Source organism: Erithacus rubecula, assembly GCF_903797595.1.
Source record: "Erithacus rubecula genome assembly, chromosome: 5".
Classification (NCBI taxonomy): domain Eukaryota; kingdom Metazoa; phylum Chordata; class Aves; order Passeriformes; family Muscicapidae; genus Erithacus; species Erithacus rubecula.
The window spans coordinates 31,719,734-31,738,556 of NC_136687.1; the positions used below are offsets into that span (position 1 = coordinate 31,719,734).

Here is an 18,823-nt window from a genome sequence, read left to right on the forward strand (position 1 = left end):
AAGGGCAAAGTCAATGTAGCTTTGTGTAATGACCAAAGAGTTTGAATTTCTACACACAACACTAAGTGTATCCAGCAATAACAAAAAACATAAGTGAACTAAATCTGTTATTCCCACAGTTCTTAATTAAATGATACCCTATCAGAATATTTTTGCTTCCTTGTATAGAATTTTAATAATTTACTTTATTAAAACAAACAAATACAACAACAACCAAACAAACCTTGTATTATTATTTACTTTTTTTTTTTTTTTTAACTCTGTTGAAAGTACTCTGGACATTATGGCAAAAAGGAATTTTGCATATTCTTAAGCTTAACAAAATAAGTCTTACAAAAACTCATGAAAAACATCTGACCAGCCTTGAATATAGATTTTAGAAAACAGAATATGTTAGGTTTTTTTACTATGTGAACTACTGCTGTACATACTGATCATGTTAAGTTATAAAAAGAAAAAAAATTGTTTATTAAAACATGGTAAATTCAGATTAGTTGTTTATAAGTTACAGTTATATATTAGCAAATATATTTTTATATGTGGATCACACACTACTTGAATCCAGCACTGTGCTTTAGGCCTGATATAAAGGAGCGAAGTTATGTTCTGCATTTTCCCTGCTGGGGGCAATATGACTCCACTTGTGCTCAATGAATGAGCAGAAATTGCACAGAAGTGGAAAAACTCAGAGCATTTTAAAATACTACACTGAGTCCCTGAAGAACTACAGGGGCATTGGAATCAAAAATGTCTTAATGAGGCTTATCAGGAGCTGTAAATGTAAAGAGTCACTTCAAGTGGCTGGAAAAGACTGGATAGAAATTCTTCCATGTTTTTTTATTTTTACTTGTGTCACAGAAGGAATAAAAACAAACAAACAAAAAAATCCCACTATAATTAGTAGAACAGTCAAGGACTGTGTATATCAACTGTGATTTTTCTGCAATCTCAATACCACAACCTCACAAAATAATAACATACGTCCTCCAAATTCTTTGCAAAACTGGTATTTTTGTGAAATTCTTGTGAAATAACATTGATTAAAACAAAAAAGAAAATGACATAAGATAGGGATAGACAAAAAATAATATAAACAGGTACATGCCAGATGAAAAATAGCAATTGGAAACTTTTGAGTTTCATCAGTGATTGACAGAAAATTTTAGTATTTTTTGCTTCAATACTTTGTCATCAAATCTAGTCTTACTTATTCAAATACAATCAGAAATGTCCCATTTTACTTAGTAAAGAAATTGCAATTTATGACAGGCCCTACTGAAAGTTACATTTAAACATGTAATTAAATGCAGTTTTGCTATTTAGATACCAGCTTTAATTCAGTAATCTGATTGTTATTTTCCGGTTTATTATGAATGACAAATATGTGCCTACATTTAACTCCTAGGAAGATTCTGATACAATTTCATTTGTCTTACATTATCTGCTTTAAGACTGCACAAATTTGGGTTTAAACTTTTCTTGTTTCTCCTCCAGGTTCTTACAACCTTTGCCTAAATTTAATCTTTAATTTTGAAGTTTTTTGTGCAGCTATCAGCCTTCACACATTCCTGAACAAAATAAAGACACTCCAGCATATTTTTAGAGATATTTAGCTGCAGGGAGGAGACCTATTATTTAAATATATTAATTAAACAACATTTTCAAACACCGTGTTTCACAGTGAGACAGATTTGTTGAACTCCACATAAAACTAAATGAAAAAATTAAATCCCTCTTCCCTTGACAAGCTCCCCTCCCCCCCCCCCCCCCCCAAAAATGCTTCTGTTTCACATACTGAGGTGTAATGGTTGATCATTTCTCAAACATTTTGTATGAGATATTTATGACTGTTACTCAGTCATAAATACTATGTAAAATGATTGGTAGTTTACCCATATTCCAAATATCTGGTGAATTGGGAGGAGTATGAAGATCAAGGTAGGCAGCACATGGAACTGAACTAATTTTTAGAACTACTTACTTTTAAACTCGTATCCCAATCTTACAAAAAGTGTACATTTAATCCTCCTTTCACCAAACACAACAGACCATCCTGACATTTGTTGTCTTTTCAGGGCTAAGGAATTAATTATATGTGTAAAAATCACAGAACAATAAGGGTTAGAAGGGACCTTTAAATATTGTCTGGTCAACCCTCCCCACCCTAAGAGCAGGAACACCTTCAACAGTGTTTTCATCACAACATCATATTACCGTATTTAATTTGGATAATTAGGATAATAGCCTTAAGCAGAATAGCAACCATATCCTTAAGACATAAATTACTGCAATATTCTGGATGAGTTAAATTAGTGATCCTTAGTAAGCTAGTTCTTTGAGGAAAAAAAAAGAAAAAAATAGGTCTCTGCCTCTACAAAGCAACAGGAAGCTGATACTTTCTGTTCTTTCCAAATTCAGACTTCAGCTTGCTTTTGTCTCTTTGAAAGGTTTGCTTTGGATTAAATCTGCATAATTTACATAATATCTATGCCATTAATTGTTTGGGTTTTTTTCAGGCAAATCTGTAATAGTGTTTTTGATGAGGAGAACAAGAAGAGGACAAGGAGTCCAACATCAAAACAGCAGCACCTCAATTATCTCTTCACCACACAAATCTGCCTTTTGATAATTCTGCTACATAAGTACTAGAACCTTCCTTTGATTGACTTCAGCTCCCTGAAAGTTACTAATCACATACATACAAATAGGTAATCAAAAAAAGTGTCCATTTTTCCTCCTCTGTCCACTCCTTTTCTACTACTCATTTCTTACTTCTTTGACATACCAAACCTTGTTCTACTCCTTCCTAATACTAACTAGATCTCTTCAAAAAGATAATTTCACTAAGTAGAGTAGCTCAGAATTTCCCTAAAATACAATGAATTAATGTAATGGTACTGAATAATTTTATTATTTTCTGAAGGTATCCCTTTTTTTGTTGTTGGGTGGGGAAGTAGAGGCAATCGCTAGAATATTTTTGCAAGTGTTTTCCAGCTCAAATTAACACAGAAAGACAAAGTTTTACAACTGATTATTTCAGCTCAGGTGGAGATGGCAGCTTAAGGACCAATGGGAGTGTATAAAAAACACTGCTATCCACCACCCTTCCATGGGCCAAGATTTCTTGCTGAAGGCTCTTAAGTGAAGAGAAATTTATTCTCCATAACATCTCAGGCTACTATACCACTATTCCAGTGGTTTTCTATGAGAAAAACTGCAGATTTGGAGTTCATTCCTCTTCCTGACAGAGAGACAGCAATATAAAAAAAGGTGTCATCATGAAGATATAGAGAAATGAAATAAATGTCAGCAGAGAACTTGAAATTCCAGTCTTCAGAATACTCTGACACATTATAAACATTAAATAATAAAGTCCAATGGAGAGTTAAATTAACAAACCTAACTCAGTCATTTGTTTCTATGCAACAAGCTTTTTATTGTCTCCTCCTACCTCCCCCCAAACCCCTAGAAGGTTACTTTTAAAACAATATTAAGAATCACTATATTTTTTCATTTTAATGAAATAAATACTTTGCATAGTTGTCTTTGGCTTTTATTTTCTGACAAAGAATACAGGGTTTTCTGTATTAAATCAAAAAGACTAACTGGTTAAAGCCTATTTGAACACTGAAAAGAAGGAGCTTACTCTTAAAGGTCCCTTTCAAATAAGCAGCATCATTTCAGTAGCCTTACTTATTACAATTTCATATGAAAGAAAGTTTCAAAGTGACCAAAGAGGGCTAAGTAAGAAAAATGGCTAGAGCTAATGAGATTATTAATTAAATAAGTTGGAAGTTAAAAACAAAACAAAACAAAAAATCTGGAAAGATAAATAACAGTATATAAAACCAAGACCAAAAGATGACTTGGGATTCCAGGGCACAGTACAGAGAAAAAAAAAAAAAACAAAAACAAAAAAAAACAAAAAAGAGAGAAGGCAGCCTAAAATATCTCCACTGCAAAAAAAAAAAAAAACAAAACAAAACAAAATACCAAAAGTCTTGTTCCACACCCTTTCTCCCCTACCATTGCTGTTATTCTTTATAGTTCAGCCTGTTCTCTGACATTTGGATAATAGAAATCACAAAGCTTTCCACTCTGGAGGTATCTGCATGGTCTGGGTAACAGCTAACACAGCAGAGAAGTGACCACAAAGAGCACGTGAAAAGATCATCCAGAACCACCAATCAGCTCATTTGCCCAAGAATTGTAGTGCTAGAGAAGACTGTAGCCCATGATGTCAGATTAAAACCAGGAAAACTACACTAAGGTTTTAAAGAGTTTTTTAAAAAAAACCTGTAATAGCAGGGACAAAGAAGAAAATAACTTATTACAAGGATAGATCTGGTTTGAATTCTGTCGAAAACAGAAATCACTGACCTTGTCATCTCTACTTAGATTCACCTTTCCCTTCAGGCACTGGGACAGAAGCCAGCAGACAGAGTAAAACACACAGGGCAACAAAACACAGGTACACCCATCACACTCTTATCTGCATATGATATATGCAATATCTCATAATATGCATATGCATATTGTGTGCCTTCTCACCAGCATGTGCATTGTAGGGGCAACCTCAGCACACAAAAAGCATTCACCTCCAACATGAGGCACGTGTAATTAGGGGAAATCTCAGCTTTGGAAGAGGAGGTGTGCTTATGGTTCACATGTCCTGTGAGGAAAGGAGATCTCTGCCATGTGGGAGCCCAGGGTGATGGGCAGTTGCACCTTTGTAGGCTTATGAACTATTTGAATTTCAGTTTGATGATAACTATATGAATTGCTAAACTTGGGCTTTTGGGGGCAAGAGTCAATGGGGTTTGGTCTGGTTTTGTCATTTGCTTAGTTTTTTTTTTATTCTGCAACATTGCACTGACAGAGACAGACAAATCCAGACCTCTAAATAAATTTTGGATGTAAAACTTGGACCAAGTAGTAATCCTACTACAGCCTGACAGTGAGCTGGTAGCAGCCAGCACCCCATCCTTTCTTTTGACACATTCTACCCTAGAGCTGTTACCAAGCTCCAATATCCCAGTGAAACACTTCTGGAATTATTTCAGTGACAGACATTGAACCAACCACTGCTGAGTGTCCAGGCACTTCAAGTGACCTGAACACACAGACAGAACGAATGGAAGTGACACAATCCCTGGCTCATGTGAATCTATACAGTCTTACAGGACTTGGATGACATGTCTGCTATGACACTCAGTTTTAACAGAAGCTGAACCTTCCAACATTCCTTCAGAATTCAGCAGCTAGCAGTTTGTTTTTAACGCGCACCCAATAAACAAATGTTACCTTCTTTTCATTATTATGTGCTGTGACAATTTTCATGCAGCACTTCTGATTCAATTCCAGGTACTGCTAAGATTAAAGGTCTCTTCTGGAATCTTAAAAATGCTTGAGGACAGTTTTAGGAATGTGACAGTTTTAGTCATGTGAGAAAATTTTTCCCATTAAAGTTGTGCTTCAGTAGATGAAATCCACTATTTTCTCCATAAGGAAGAGAATAAAGTTTATTTGTGTTCAATTCCCCTACAAGAACTTAAGGAATTTTTCATTAAGCAGCCCATGAACATAAGTAGGAAGTTGAGAAACAGAATGAAACTCAAAAAATGACTGCAAAATAATATGTGTGTTCAAACTGAGGAGGAAAAAAACCAAGTTTTTCAGGTTGATTATTCCAGTTTCTCCAATAGTTGAAAACTTTGTGTAGCCAGAATTTAGAAAAAAATAAAACAAAACTAGATGTCATTAGTAACAATGTGAATATCTAGGAAAAACCAATCCTTAGGAACATATTGCTTTCAAAATTACTTAATTTACTTGCCTAGCAGTATGCATGCAGCTCTTTGTTTTACAGCTTCAAAAATTACTTAGCCTTTTTGCCCTCAAAATGCCAATCCTACAGACCTTTACACAACAAACGATTTCATGCAACAAATTCTGGTGGATCTCTGAAATAATCCCAATGGGGAATACTTACTAGAATCTACTAAAGATTGCTTTCAAAGCTCCTCATTGTTCTCCTGAAGTGAAATCTTGTCTCTAAAATATATACATGATGCAACTTAGTGATTGCAGTAGTGGTAGACTAAAATATATTTATATATATACACACTAATGGCATACCTAGTATTATAAAGACGGAGTTGAAAAAATATGGGCTTTATTATACGCTACTTTAAAGTTGGGATTATTAACCTATGAAAGTGAATCTTCTACAGTCATTCTATTTGAACTTCTACACAGCTGTTTAGAACATTTTGCCTTCTTTTTAATAAACACTGAATATTTATGATATTGAATTTCCCACACCACCAGCTGAAGAGGAAGCCTCTACTGAGGAAGAGCTTGAGAGTTAGCCCTGGTGGTTAGGTTGCTGGTTAGCCTGCAGGATCCCCAAGCAGCTTCAGAATACGTTTTCCCTACCTGACGGAAGAGTGGTAAGGGAATTAGACAAACATGCTGTCAGGAATTTAAAAAGTGCAGAGGTAGGAGCCTGAAGGTGCTGTGAAAATATTTCTAAGGAAATATTTAATAGAACTTATTAGGATATGATCTGGACTTAATGAAGCATGTGTTTCTGCCTGTAACTAAAGGGAAAGACCCTTCTTCAATAATAAAGTAATTTAATAATATCAAAATGGATACTGAAGGAAAAAGTGGTCCCTGAAGTCACCAGACAACCAGAACACATTAAAAATCCCACACATTCCTAGCTCTGCTTCCAAGAACTCCTGCTCCAAATTTATTTTTTACCCCAAGTTGCTCTAGAGAAGACACCCAGAAGTGAAGAAAAATGATCACAATTAATTCTTATACCTTAGTGCTTACTCTGTTATGAGTCTGGTCCTGACAGCAAAGGCAAAGCTTTATCTATCTTGAAGATTCTGTGCTAAAAAAGCAGCTTCCTTTTAGCTAATGCCTACTCAAGAACTATCTCTAGTGACTACTTTATAGTTTACAGTAAATAATTACTGCATTTTTGGTTCTATGAAAAATAATTTTAGAGAATTTCTTCATAAAGGGAATAAATCACGCAGTTTAAAATGTTTTTAATAAGTAATTAAACTACCTTTGTTATTTAAAATCTCAAATAATACACACTGGGCAGTACTTAGAGTTCATAACCCCTGCTACATTCTCACTTTAGGAATTATGGTTAACCTGCTGAAGTCTGTGGGTGAAAGTGCATTGTTCTATGTCTCTAGTTTATGAATCCTGCTTTGAAAACAAAAAAATTACAAATAGCATTTGCTTATTCAAAAAACCAAAAAAACCAAACCGCCACCAACAAAAAAAAAAAAACAAAACAAAAAAAAAAAAAGCAAGACAAACCAAAAAAAGCTTCCTAACAAAAAAATTCAAGTATTTTCTTTCAATTTAATTTGCGTAAATGGTTTTACAAGCATTGTATGAACACTGACTATTCAACAAGTACACAAGAAAAGTGCTGAAAAATATATTGTTTTCAAATTTAAAGCTAAAAGAAACCAAACATTTTCTTCAAATGGTCTTCAGCATCTAAGAAATGACTCAGCATAGCTACTCAGAAACCAAACTAAGAGATAAATTAAAATACTGCATTTCATACACATTTGATAAACACATCCAGTTGTGCTGCATGGGAAATTAAATTTCTAATTTTGAAGAAGTCAAAAACTGAGCAATTATATGAGGAACTGGGGGAACATTTAAGTACCTCCTGAACAATCCATTACAATACTCCTTAGGAAATGACAGACAGCACAATTCCTGACATTCTCAGGTGACCAGCGGTCTGTAGGATCTCAAGTTCTACCCATGAAAACTTACTTAGGAATATAAGTGCTGCACATGTTTGGGAGCTTTGGACTCTCAGTTGTGTTTACAGGATTTTTTTCAAGTAACTAGCACAAGCACAGTGATTGGAAACTCATTTTTCATGTGAATTATCAAACGAGGAGCATATGCTGAAAGCAAGGACTGAAAACAGTGCCCCCCTGCACAAAGGAAGACCTTCATAACTAGATGACAGCAATCCTGCCCTTCTCTAGGACTATGAACACCAGGCTGAGGGACAGTTGTGTGACTGTCAATAAGGAGAGGTGCTGGGCATGATCCATGTAGGGATCAAACATTAAGTAGGTTTGCCAAACAAGATGGAAAACAAAACCTCACTTCACTGAGATCTGCCAAGTTCATAGCTCTTCTCTCTCTGTCTTCCTCTTTAAAAGAAATGGGGAACTAGTTTTTCTACAATATCCTGGCTTTCAGATTCTGCAAAACAACCTTCAATGCCGCAGTCTTTTTCTTCTCTCGTCTGCTACAGCTATACATAAGCTTCCCTCATCATTCAGCTAAAAACATTCAAATAAAAGCTAAACAACAAAAAAAACCCAAGCTTGGTATTTTGAACCAGATCAATGTTGAAATATGATGCTAAACACAAGGTGTGGCTAAGACAGAGCAACAGCTGCAGCAGTTCTGCCCGACTGTTTTTCTTCTGTTGTATTAAGCCTCGTGGACTCATAAGGACATGACAGCACAGCTATTATAGACAGGAATAATAAAACAAATAATTAATCTGAAAATATGCTTAGCATGGTTTTTAAGGTACCTGCCAACTCAGTGCCATAAAGCAGCTAAGCACAGAAGTAGAAAAGCATTCACAGATGACACACACAATTCCCATTCATCTCTGGTAAAAAGACCAAAGGCAGCCATGTAGGATTCCTGGTACAGTAGTTACACAAAGGAACAACAGATGCATTGCTAATACAGCAGGACAGGTATTAGTTTGAGTAGAATAGTATGAAACATTTGGGAGAAGGATTTTTCAAACTTCACCACTAACTTCACCACTCTACCCACCTCCCCAAAAAAATCCCAAATAAACAAAAAACAAAATAAACAAACAAAAAAGAAAAACAAACAAACAAACCCAAAAAATAAAACAAACAAAAAAACCCCACCACCACAGGCACACCCACAGTATACAGTCAAAGCATAAAAACTGATGATGAAGGAAAAATTATTTGAAGTCCATAACTTTTGAAGCAGATGTAATTAATGATGTGGTAACTAGAAATTCTCATACATGTCTTTTAGAATTGAAAAAAATTGAAGACAATACTATTAAAGCAGTTGAAAGATGACAGGGAACACAGATATTTGCTAGCATTGAAGTAATCCACTTTTATGGTAAATGCTTTGAGGACAAGTTTACCTTAGTTGCTGGGACTCAGCAAACAGAAGGCTAGAATTAATAGTAGGAGTAGAAAATCAGATAGGACTTGGGAAATTAAGGATTTTAGGAATTTGGGCAAGCTAGGTTTATATGCTGATTGTAGCTGGAGTGGAGTTAATTTTCATCCTAATAGCTAATTTTCATCCTAATGGCTAGGATAGATCTGTGTTGGACTTGTCCTAAAAATGGTGATAATAAAAAAATAAATGTTTTTGCTATTGCTGAAAGGTGCTTACAAGTGTCAAGATCTTTTCTGTTTTTTTAATTACCCCATCAGTGAGAAGACAGAATACATAAGAAGCTTGGAGAGGAAAGAACCAGAGGAAAGAACTAACTTCCCCTGACCAAAGGGCTATTTTATACCCTCTGGCCTCATGCTCAGCATATAAAGGTCCAGAAGAAGGAGGTAAGGGGGACATTTGGAGTGATGGCATTTGCCTTCCCAAGCCATTGTTATGCATGGTGAAGCTCTGCTTTCCTGGGGATGGCTGAACATCTGCCTGCCCATGGGAAGGATGGAACAAATGCTTTGTTCTGCTTTGCTTCTGTGTACAGATTTTATTTTCCCTATTAAACTGTCTTTATCTCAATCCACAAACTCTCACTTTTACTCTTCTGATTCCACTCCAATTTCCCCTCCCATCATGGTGAGGCAGAGGAATGGGCAAGCAGATGGGTGGTGCTCTGTTGCCAGCTGGGGTTAAACCTGAACTGGTGGGTTTGAATCACAAGACACATTTCAACTAAGATCTCTCCCTGAAGTAATACTGACAGGTAAATAAGAATTCAATTTGCATTATGTAGAAAACAGGGATTTTTTTGTTTCCTTTTTTCTTTTCCTCAAGCCACCTTCCTCTTTTTGCGGTGTATTGTTAAATCAATATTCACCTACCTTCCAGCTTGAAGGAAAGTTTGACTCAATAAGAATTAGAATCTGAGATATTACTTCATAGGGCAAAGGGTAAAAAACCAAAAATTGTAGGATGGGCCATACAACTTTAGCTATCTGTAAAGCAGTGGTTAGATTACAATAATATTAAAAAATTTCCTGCAAAATATTTTTTAGTTGAATGAAATCAATGTGCATTGTGAAAACACATGAAGAAAGCAAGCTTTAGAAAGTTCTAGAGTGACTCCTGGAAACAAAGTTTGCACTAACTAGGAAGGGAGAAAAGAATTCAGAGAAGTGAGAAATTCAATGCTTCATTTTGTGGTTATAGACTTTGGAACAACTAAACATTCAACTCTTCTCGAAAAACAAGCTCTCTGCTTTTCATATGGGTTGCACTGACAGCTGGGGTAAAAAGAGTTGTTTTAATTAAAACTCCACTCTAGGGAAGATCTTGTAGAACCAGCATCTGTACCTGGCCTGATGAATCTCCAGCAAACAGACGGGGGTTTAGCACAAGCATCAGTATTTTCGAGGATTACAAAAAGCAATTTTGTTGGTATTTCTGAACACTCTGAATATAAAGCAGATGTAGCTTTGTTAGAAATAGCACTAAAATGCAACTGATTCAGGAAAAATAAAGGCAACTGAAGTAAAAGCTGCCTTAACTGTGTATTTGTTAAAAACATCTTGAATTGCATGGATATAGTGTATATTAATCTCTATCTTGAAACACACTTTGCACTAATCTGACTAATGCCAGCATAAAGTTTAACATATACAATAATAGAAAAACAAATCTAAAGACATTTCCCCAAGGGTAAAACTATCACTCGGAAAAAATAGCACTTTTTGTCAGCTTGGAGTACTTCCATGTTAGAGTCAGCATTTATTGAAAAAAACCTCTCTACTTAAGGCAAAAAAAGATAGCTGCATAAAAAAACAAAAAAACCCAAAACACATGAAAAAATACAACCCCTCCCCTCACAGAAAAAAGAAACACCAAAAAACAAACAAAAAAAAAACCAAACAAAAAACCCCCAAAAAACAAAAAACAAACAAAAAAACCAAAAAAACAAAAAAAACCCCCTCCAAAACTAAAAACCTCCAGAACATACACAGGTATTTAACCACATCCTTAAAGGGCATATTTGAAAGAAAATCTCTGAAAACCATGGGCTAAGATTCACAGATTTGACTACTAGTATCAGATAACTTAATACATTACAAATTTCCCAATTGTAATTAGGATATTCAAGTATTTACCTCTTTTTCTATTCTGTTTTGAGCTACTGATAGCCTTAAAACTTCTCATTTTTAATGTAGTTCAGATCATAATTCTCACACCTGGAAATTATCTGAGGCTGGACTTCTAGTCAGTATTTATGTCACTCTACATTGTCATAGCTGAGGATTTTACTTAAGAAAAAAATAACCTATAACAAAATATCCTCCAATATTAAGAATTACAAGCAACTTTACAACTAAGGACCTTGAAAGACACACTGACCAATAAGGATAAACACAGCAATACCACACACAATGGTTCTCTCAAAAGATCCAAGGATATTTGCATCAAGTCCGATTACAGGATCAGGGTTTGAACAAAGAAAAACATTGCAGTAGTATTTTCAGGTTCCAAAAGAGAAACTGGCTGGCACACAGTAGAAGGCAGAACACCCTAAGAGAAGAGAAATGTCAGAGCACATCAAGTATCCAAAAAAAATAAAGGCCTGTTTGTTTTAAAATTAAAAGCTTGATCTGTCAACATAGCATTATTAGTAAAGAACCAGAGTTAGGAGTAAACAGTAAAATAGTAGTTTAGTTTGAACATGCATTATTTCAAATACCATCCCTGTTCATTCAACACCAGCCACAAAACCCCAAAAAATAGCACAACATACAAGAAAAATATTCAATTATAGTACATCTATCTGTTCACTCTTCTGTATTTACAGAATTCAGCAGGAATACTGTTTTCAATGATAAAGTTCCTACCAATATAGCCTATATTAGGCTAAACCACAATGTAAATAATATCATGTGCTATAAATTCCACACAAAAATGTCAAAAGATTAGGGATGCTCAAGTTCTAAACTTACAGAAGGCATATATTTCATAAGAAAACCTATTGATGCAAATTTGCAATGCCTTCAAACACCACATCTAAACATGGTTACTGTTTAAAACTCAGCTAACAATGCTGACATCTGTCTACTGTAAAATGAATTATACATGTACTTGCAAAATACATTTTTATCTTGGTTATATTAGAATTTGGGTGTAATAGGTGCAATGGGATAAGACTATAAAGGTTGCTGATAGATGGATGCAGATATTCTTGCAACATATCAAAATCTTCCTATTTTCCCCGCTGATTAATGCTGAAAAAGATGAAGCAAATAGCTTCATTGTGTTGAATACCACTGAACCTCAAATTTCAGAGTAAATATTGTTAAAACCAGGAAACAAGATTCATTGATACATGCTGCTTTGTTGTATATTTAATTTCTCCCAATAATATTTTCTTTCATTAGCACAAACATGAGACATTAAACCATGTTTGCTTGCTCTAATGATATTACAAGAAAGAAATGGATGAAATCCTTCTTACTGTTATTTTCAAACATTTGTGGCTGTGATTTTTCCATGTATTTGTTTCTTAAATAAATACAAATAATTCCAAATTTATTATCTTTGGTTCAGTGGAAGCCTTTTCCCTCTTGAAATAGTGTCTTTTCCTCCTGTTTCCAACTAAGAATACTATCCATTTTGCAAAGTACTCAAGATTACTTATTGAAGGGTATAATTAGGTCCTCAATTACCAAAACATATTTCTAAAGAGCTGTCAAACTAAGATTTTTCTACTCTGGCTTTGGAATGGGGGCATTGCAATGAAAAAAAAATCATCCTACACTTCTATGCATATAACTTTGGCAAACAGTGTTTTTATTAATATATTAAAAAAACTCATCCACCACTGAAAGTGAATCCTCACAATGGGTTCCTGAAAATAAATTCCTGTTTCATTCACAGTTTTTCACTAAAAAACAAAATCATCTACTCATAACATGAAATAAAAACTGAAAAGAAACAAAGTATGTAAGTTATACTCAACCTTACACCACAGTTTTTGGAAGCTCCCACACTTCATCATGAAACCTTAACACCATCAATTTTAAAGATTACTCTTGCTTTGAGCCTGAGATTAGCTCAGTAGGTCAGAGCATGGTGCTAATAATGCCCAGGCTATGTGCAGTCAAACCTTATACAGGCCATTCAAGTGAGTTGGACTCAATGGGTCCTTCCAACCCAGAACAGTCTATAATTCAGTATAATTTGCACTTCACAAAATACACTAGGGAAATCAGAAAAACATGTACTAGCCTTGGGCCTTTCAGTCAAAATAAAACAGCTTCTATTCCAAATACATAGAAGGGATACAGATATCTTTCCAACTTTTATCCAACTGAAAATAGCTAAGTCTGTCACATAAAAACTGTTTTCTTTTTCTGACAATGCACTGTTATGCATAATACACAAATTTTGGCTAAAACTAGCCAAGCAGAATGCAGCTGGTATTTAGTTATTATAAATAAAAACTAAATAAATATAGGTGGTGTGAGAAAAAAAAAAAAAAGTGCAGTGATTTTACAATTTGCATGACTACCAGTGTTAAAGAACATAAAAGATGACAGCAATGGAGTCATAAACAAGGGAGGAAAATAAATTTATATGCACACATGCTTGTATGTGTATATACATGCACCATGCACATGAATGGATGTATGCAAGTGCATTTTATGCCTGCTTATCATTTTATTGTATTTAGATGTGTTCCTGTTTCAGTCTAGGGGAATTCAGGGCAAGAGCACCAAGATAATGACAATGACTGCTAGAAGCCTGCAGAAATCAGTCTATAATCTCCATTGGCCATTTAGGAGGTCTCATAACTGTTCAATTCCCCATTTCCTGGCATTCTTCTTACATCCCTGTCCCCCAAATTAGAACAAAGTAAACCATAGAAAGAAAAATATTAAACTGCATATAAACCATGGTTTATGCACAGAGGAAAGGAAAAAGTATAAATATTACATCAGAGACCAGGTTTAAAGAACAAGTTTCATTCTGTGCCTTTTCTTAAAATTAAAAAAAAAAAAAAAAAAAAAAAGGGGGTGGCATGGGGATGTGATGTTAAACCTGAAAGCATATCTGATGTCTCAGAATTTTAGAATTGCCAGGGAGAGATGGAGAAAATAAAGCTCTTCACTAACTCCAAAATCTGGACATCACAGCCTACAATGATGTGGTAGTCAAGAGAAATTATAAATCTAGATTTTAATAGCATTTTCCATAGAACATTTCTAAAGAATGCTAAACTCATGGCCTTAACATACATAAAATTTGTTTTAACAATTCCTCTTTACAGAATTTAGTCAATCATCACAATTACGTCCTTCATCTACAATTGAAGCAAAAGTCTTCATTATTAAGTAACTCACATTGCACTGAAAATTTAATCACTACCTGAGAAAAACTAGACATTTAATGTTTGATTCAACTTGATGTTTTCAAAATTTCTCAGCCTGACATGTTATACAGGTATGTATCACTTCAGACAGGAAACACAACACTGCATTACAGCTGTAATGTTGCCTGAAACACAAGCAGAAATAAATTGAGTCTAAACAGAAGGGAAAGTACACTGTCCTTTAAATCAAGCATAATAAATCACAGCCAAAGGTAAACACTTTCTATGCACCAATTTTCATGCTACATCGATATAAAAAATATTCTGCTGCAAGATGAAAGTTGCCTTTCCCCAATAATTCATTTGTAACAGAGGACTCCAACAATTTAAGAATATTAATTCCTAAACTCTACCGCAATAAATTACTATATTTTTATTCTTATATTTACCCACCTTTTTTTGTGACTTTATGCAGATGACATGTATGTAAAGTGGAGTGGTGTAATGATTACAGAAAGAGCACAGGTTAAAAGGCAATTAATTATAATGAACCCAAGACACCACTCTCTCTGTCCCACTCAGATTTCTAGCATGTTGTTTCATATCATGTACGCAGGAAGTGCTGAAGGTCTTCTGCAAAGATGTATATTCATCCTACTCCTAGCTAGGTGACAACAGTCAAAAAGGAATGTTCTCAAGCTATAGTTCCATAACCATTAATACTGGAGCTGTGCACTGCAATACAGAGTTGATTTGTATTAGACACAAGAACACAGCCACATTTCCCCTCAAATTAGATGGCGCAGACAATATAGCCTCTGTGATAGCTTTATGCTCTGCACTGGTTACATGACAGCTATAGCTGAACAGATAATAGTCAATCTGGCATAAAGCCTGACAATAATGTTGACTTGTCAAAATTCCCAGAAAACTGTTGAGGTAGCAGAATATGTTTGTACCGGATCATTGCTTACCATCATGTTGCTGCAACATTCTTGATTAGAAGCAGGAGCCCTAAAGCCAGATTCAGTGTGCTGTTGAACTGTGGCCTTGGAACAGCTTATCCCACCCAGCTGGAGGACAGGGCTGAGCTCTGCCTTGCTCAGGTGAGCCATTTTTTTTTCTGCCCACCATCCACTGCAACCAAATCTCACAGAAAGCCAAAGCTTAAATATGAGCAATAACTTCCTTCTTGTGGCTCTTAATTTGTGCTAACAGAATGCACGTTACAGGTAATTTCACAGGTAAAGAGTATATACAATTGTTTTACTGCTTGGCTTTCCTGAGCTCCAGCAATATATCTAATTTACTCTGATAATTTAACTGTGCAGGAATTGAGGCTAACAAAGCAGTAAACAAAGCAACATTTACTATACCTCGTGAAACACTTGCTTTTCCCTATACTAAATACTGATATACTTCATCAAAAGGGAAAAAATACCTTCTTTATGAATGACACAGACCCTACAGCTAGCCCTGAGAATTCTTTCTAAAATTCCAAAGACTCACATATAAAGCTGTGAATAAGCTTATCTTGCATGTACTAGAAAGAAATGCTTTATAGCACTTCATTTCAAAAGTACAAATGCTCTCAAAGGGTAGGAGCAGAGGGCTCGTGAGTAATTTGATTATATTTCAGGCAGTATATGTGGGCTTTAAATCAGTACCAAAACAGAGACTAAACCCAGACTCAGCCATCCCAAGGCCCTAGTTCAGTCTATGCTCTTTTTATTAAAATGTACCATAATTCATTTGAGAACAATAGATTAAGGAAGTAATGAGTAATGTCACAATGAGAAACTAAATTTGATCTTTTCCAGATATAAAATTATGTTTGTATTTTTTCAGGAGTGAAGTTTTGCAGCAAAACAGGATTACATTAACCTAAATAGAGGACTTAAATATTAAATTTAGAATAGGCACATTTTTGCATATAAGTTTGTGCACACACATGGTGGGGGAACTCTCGCATAAAGCAACCATAAAGTAAGAGCATTTTCTTAATACATTTTCCATATGAAAAACAATTTGGACACGATCTCAATCTGGAATCTGACCATTTTTTTCCCAAACACACTTATAGTCTTTCATTTAATTTGCTGCCATTATTTCATACTAATATCTGTTCTAGAGGCAGAAACAGTCCCCAAAATCACATTTGCTTTGTGAGCAATTAGTGGTATCCCTTGTGATACTAATACCATGAAAGTTCCCAGAATAACTAATTCCCCCTGAGGCAAAGTCCCTGCTGGCTATTGTTTTCAAAAAAACCCTTTCCTTGCATTTTGAGAACTTCAGGCTGGATCCAGTTATTGCCATGCAGCACTTTTGACAAGAAATACTCTTGGGAACATCCTCAATCTCCCTAAACGAGCAGGCTGCATATAACAAAGTAGGGAAAGGGGTGTTTCATAACAAAAACTCCAGAGAGAGGTTGAAGCCTCATAGAAAAACCTTGTATTGCCTCAAACTTACCAGAGTTCAAAGGAAGTAGACAGTAGTGGTGTTTCACAGAGCCAAACAAACACAGTGGAAGTGATCTGCCCAGAGCAAGACTGATTGCAAAGCTGAAGAACTGAATCAAACACCATTTGTTTCACAGCATCACAAGGACTGTGCTAGTTCAAACTAATCAGGCATTTCTGATCAAATATATTCTGAAATTCACCTTTCTGTTCAACAGAAACCTCTCTCAGGCACATCCACAACATCTACTACAGAGGGCTAAATGGTGCAGCTCATCAGGCTATCCCTGTTCGATCATGTGTCTGCATCCACAGTGGTACATATAGATCCAACTCTCTAAAACCAGACACTTATCTTTAAGGTGAATCAATATTCATTATATTTGGCTAGGAAAAGTGAAGAATTGGGGAAGAGAAAAAAAATTAAAAAGTCTTCACACAACTGTAAACACCAAGCCCAGCAGTTACAAGAATGACAGTTTCAGGAAATAGTGTTGTATGTCTAGATCACTCCACATTAGGTGGAAATACTCATTACCACAGACATTGAGGCAGACCTCTGTTTAGCATAACTTCAGATAACTTCAAACTAACTTAAATTTTCAATTAAATCCAATTATTTTTTCAATTTGATTAAGACCTTTCACTGTCCCCCTTCTTCCTCTTGATCATACATGGTACAGAAGAGTGTTATATTTTTACAGCAATAAAGTGACCCCTATTCTCCTATTAGCAAAAGTCTGAAACAACTTGCATGAACAAGTATACATCACCAGCAGCCCTCCTATATTAAAATATTTTCCGTGCTTGTGTCACCTTACTCAAATTCGTTATTTTTAGACTCAATCTTCATATTGAGAAAATCCTTACATATAAAAGCTGCTCTGCAGAAAGTCTGGCACAATAGTTCTAAGATGGAAAGAGCAGTATTCAGCTCTATGTAGCGAGCCAATTTTACCTAACTATTTAAGACTTGTCAGCATTATTAACAATTTAGTTCCTCATCAAAATGAGCAATCAATGAGGCACTTACACGTTTTATTTTGCAGAAATTTATGATTTTTCATATTGCAGTAATACTAAAAACTATATCCATGTAGACTAATGACTAATGAAATTATGAAAAATTGAATATATGAAAAGCATGAAAATGCCCCCTAATAGTTGTTTCTACAGAACTTATTCTATTGTCAGAAAAAGAGAATCAGCCTCACACACTTTCTGCACAGCTAAGTTCCAAAAATTAGGTCTTATTGTTCCCTTAATTTTGAAAAGTAATGAGCCCTGTTTGATAATCCAGACTCTCTGTCTTTTTTAACAATCTGCATGTGAATCACTTAAAAATATTCAGCTTCATTTAACATGACAGCTCAATAATTTAGATGCTGACTGTTCTCACTTTGAATACTTGGAGTTTTGTCTTATTTCCCTGTTCTTCCTTCAATGAATTTAACATAAAACATATTTTAGTCAAATTTTGTGGGATCAGTTTTTAAGTCCACTTAAATTTTAGGAAACTGATCTGAAAACCTGTACCACCTATTCAGTGAATCACATAAGGAGAGCCTTTTTTGGCTTGCAAAGCATCACAGATTCTAAGATATATGGTCCTGCAAGCTTTGTATACATATTCAAAAAAATTATTCTAGCTTGTGTAATAATTTATCTCTAGAATGTTGAGTCTGCTTTGGTGTCAGAGGAAAGAACTTCTGAAAATCCTAATCACTGGATATGAAATACTGAATTTTTTCATATCTTG

At 35.0% G+C, this 18,823-nt stretch overlaps 1 protein-coding gene across 2 annotated transcripts in view; it reads right to left on the reverse strand.

Moving 5' to 3' along the window:
• Positions 1 to 18,823, reverse strand: part of TENM3 (teneurin transmembrane protein 3) — a 960,849-nt gene that overhangs the window by 931,611 nt on the left and 10,415 nt on the right. The gene's annotated exons all lie outside the window — the stretch shown is intronic.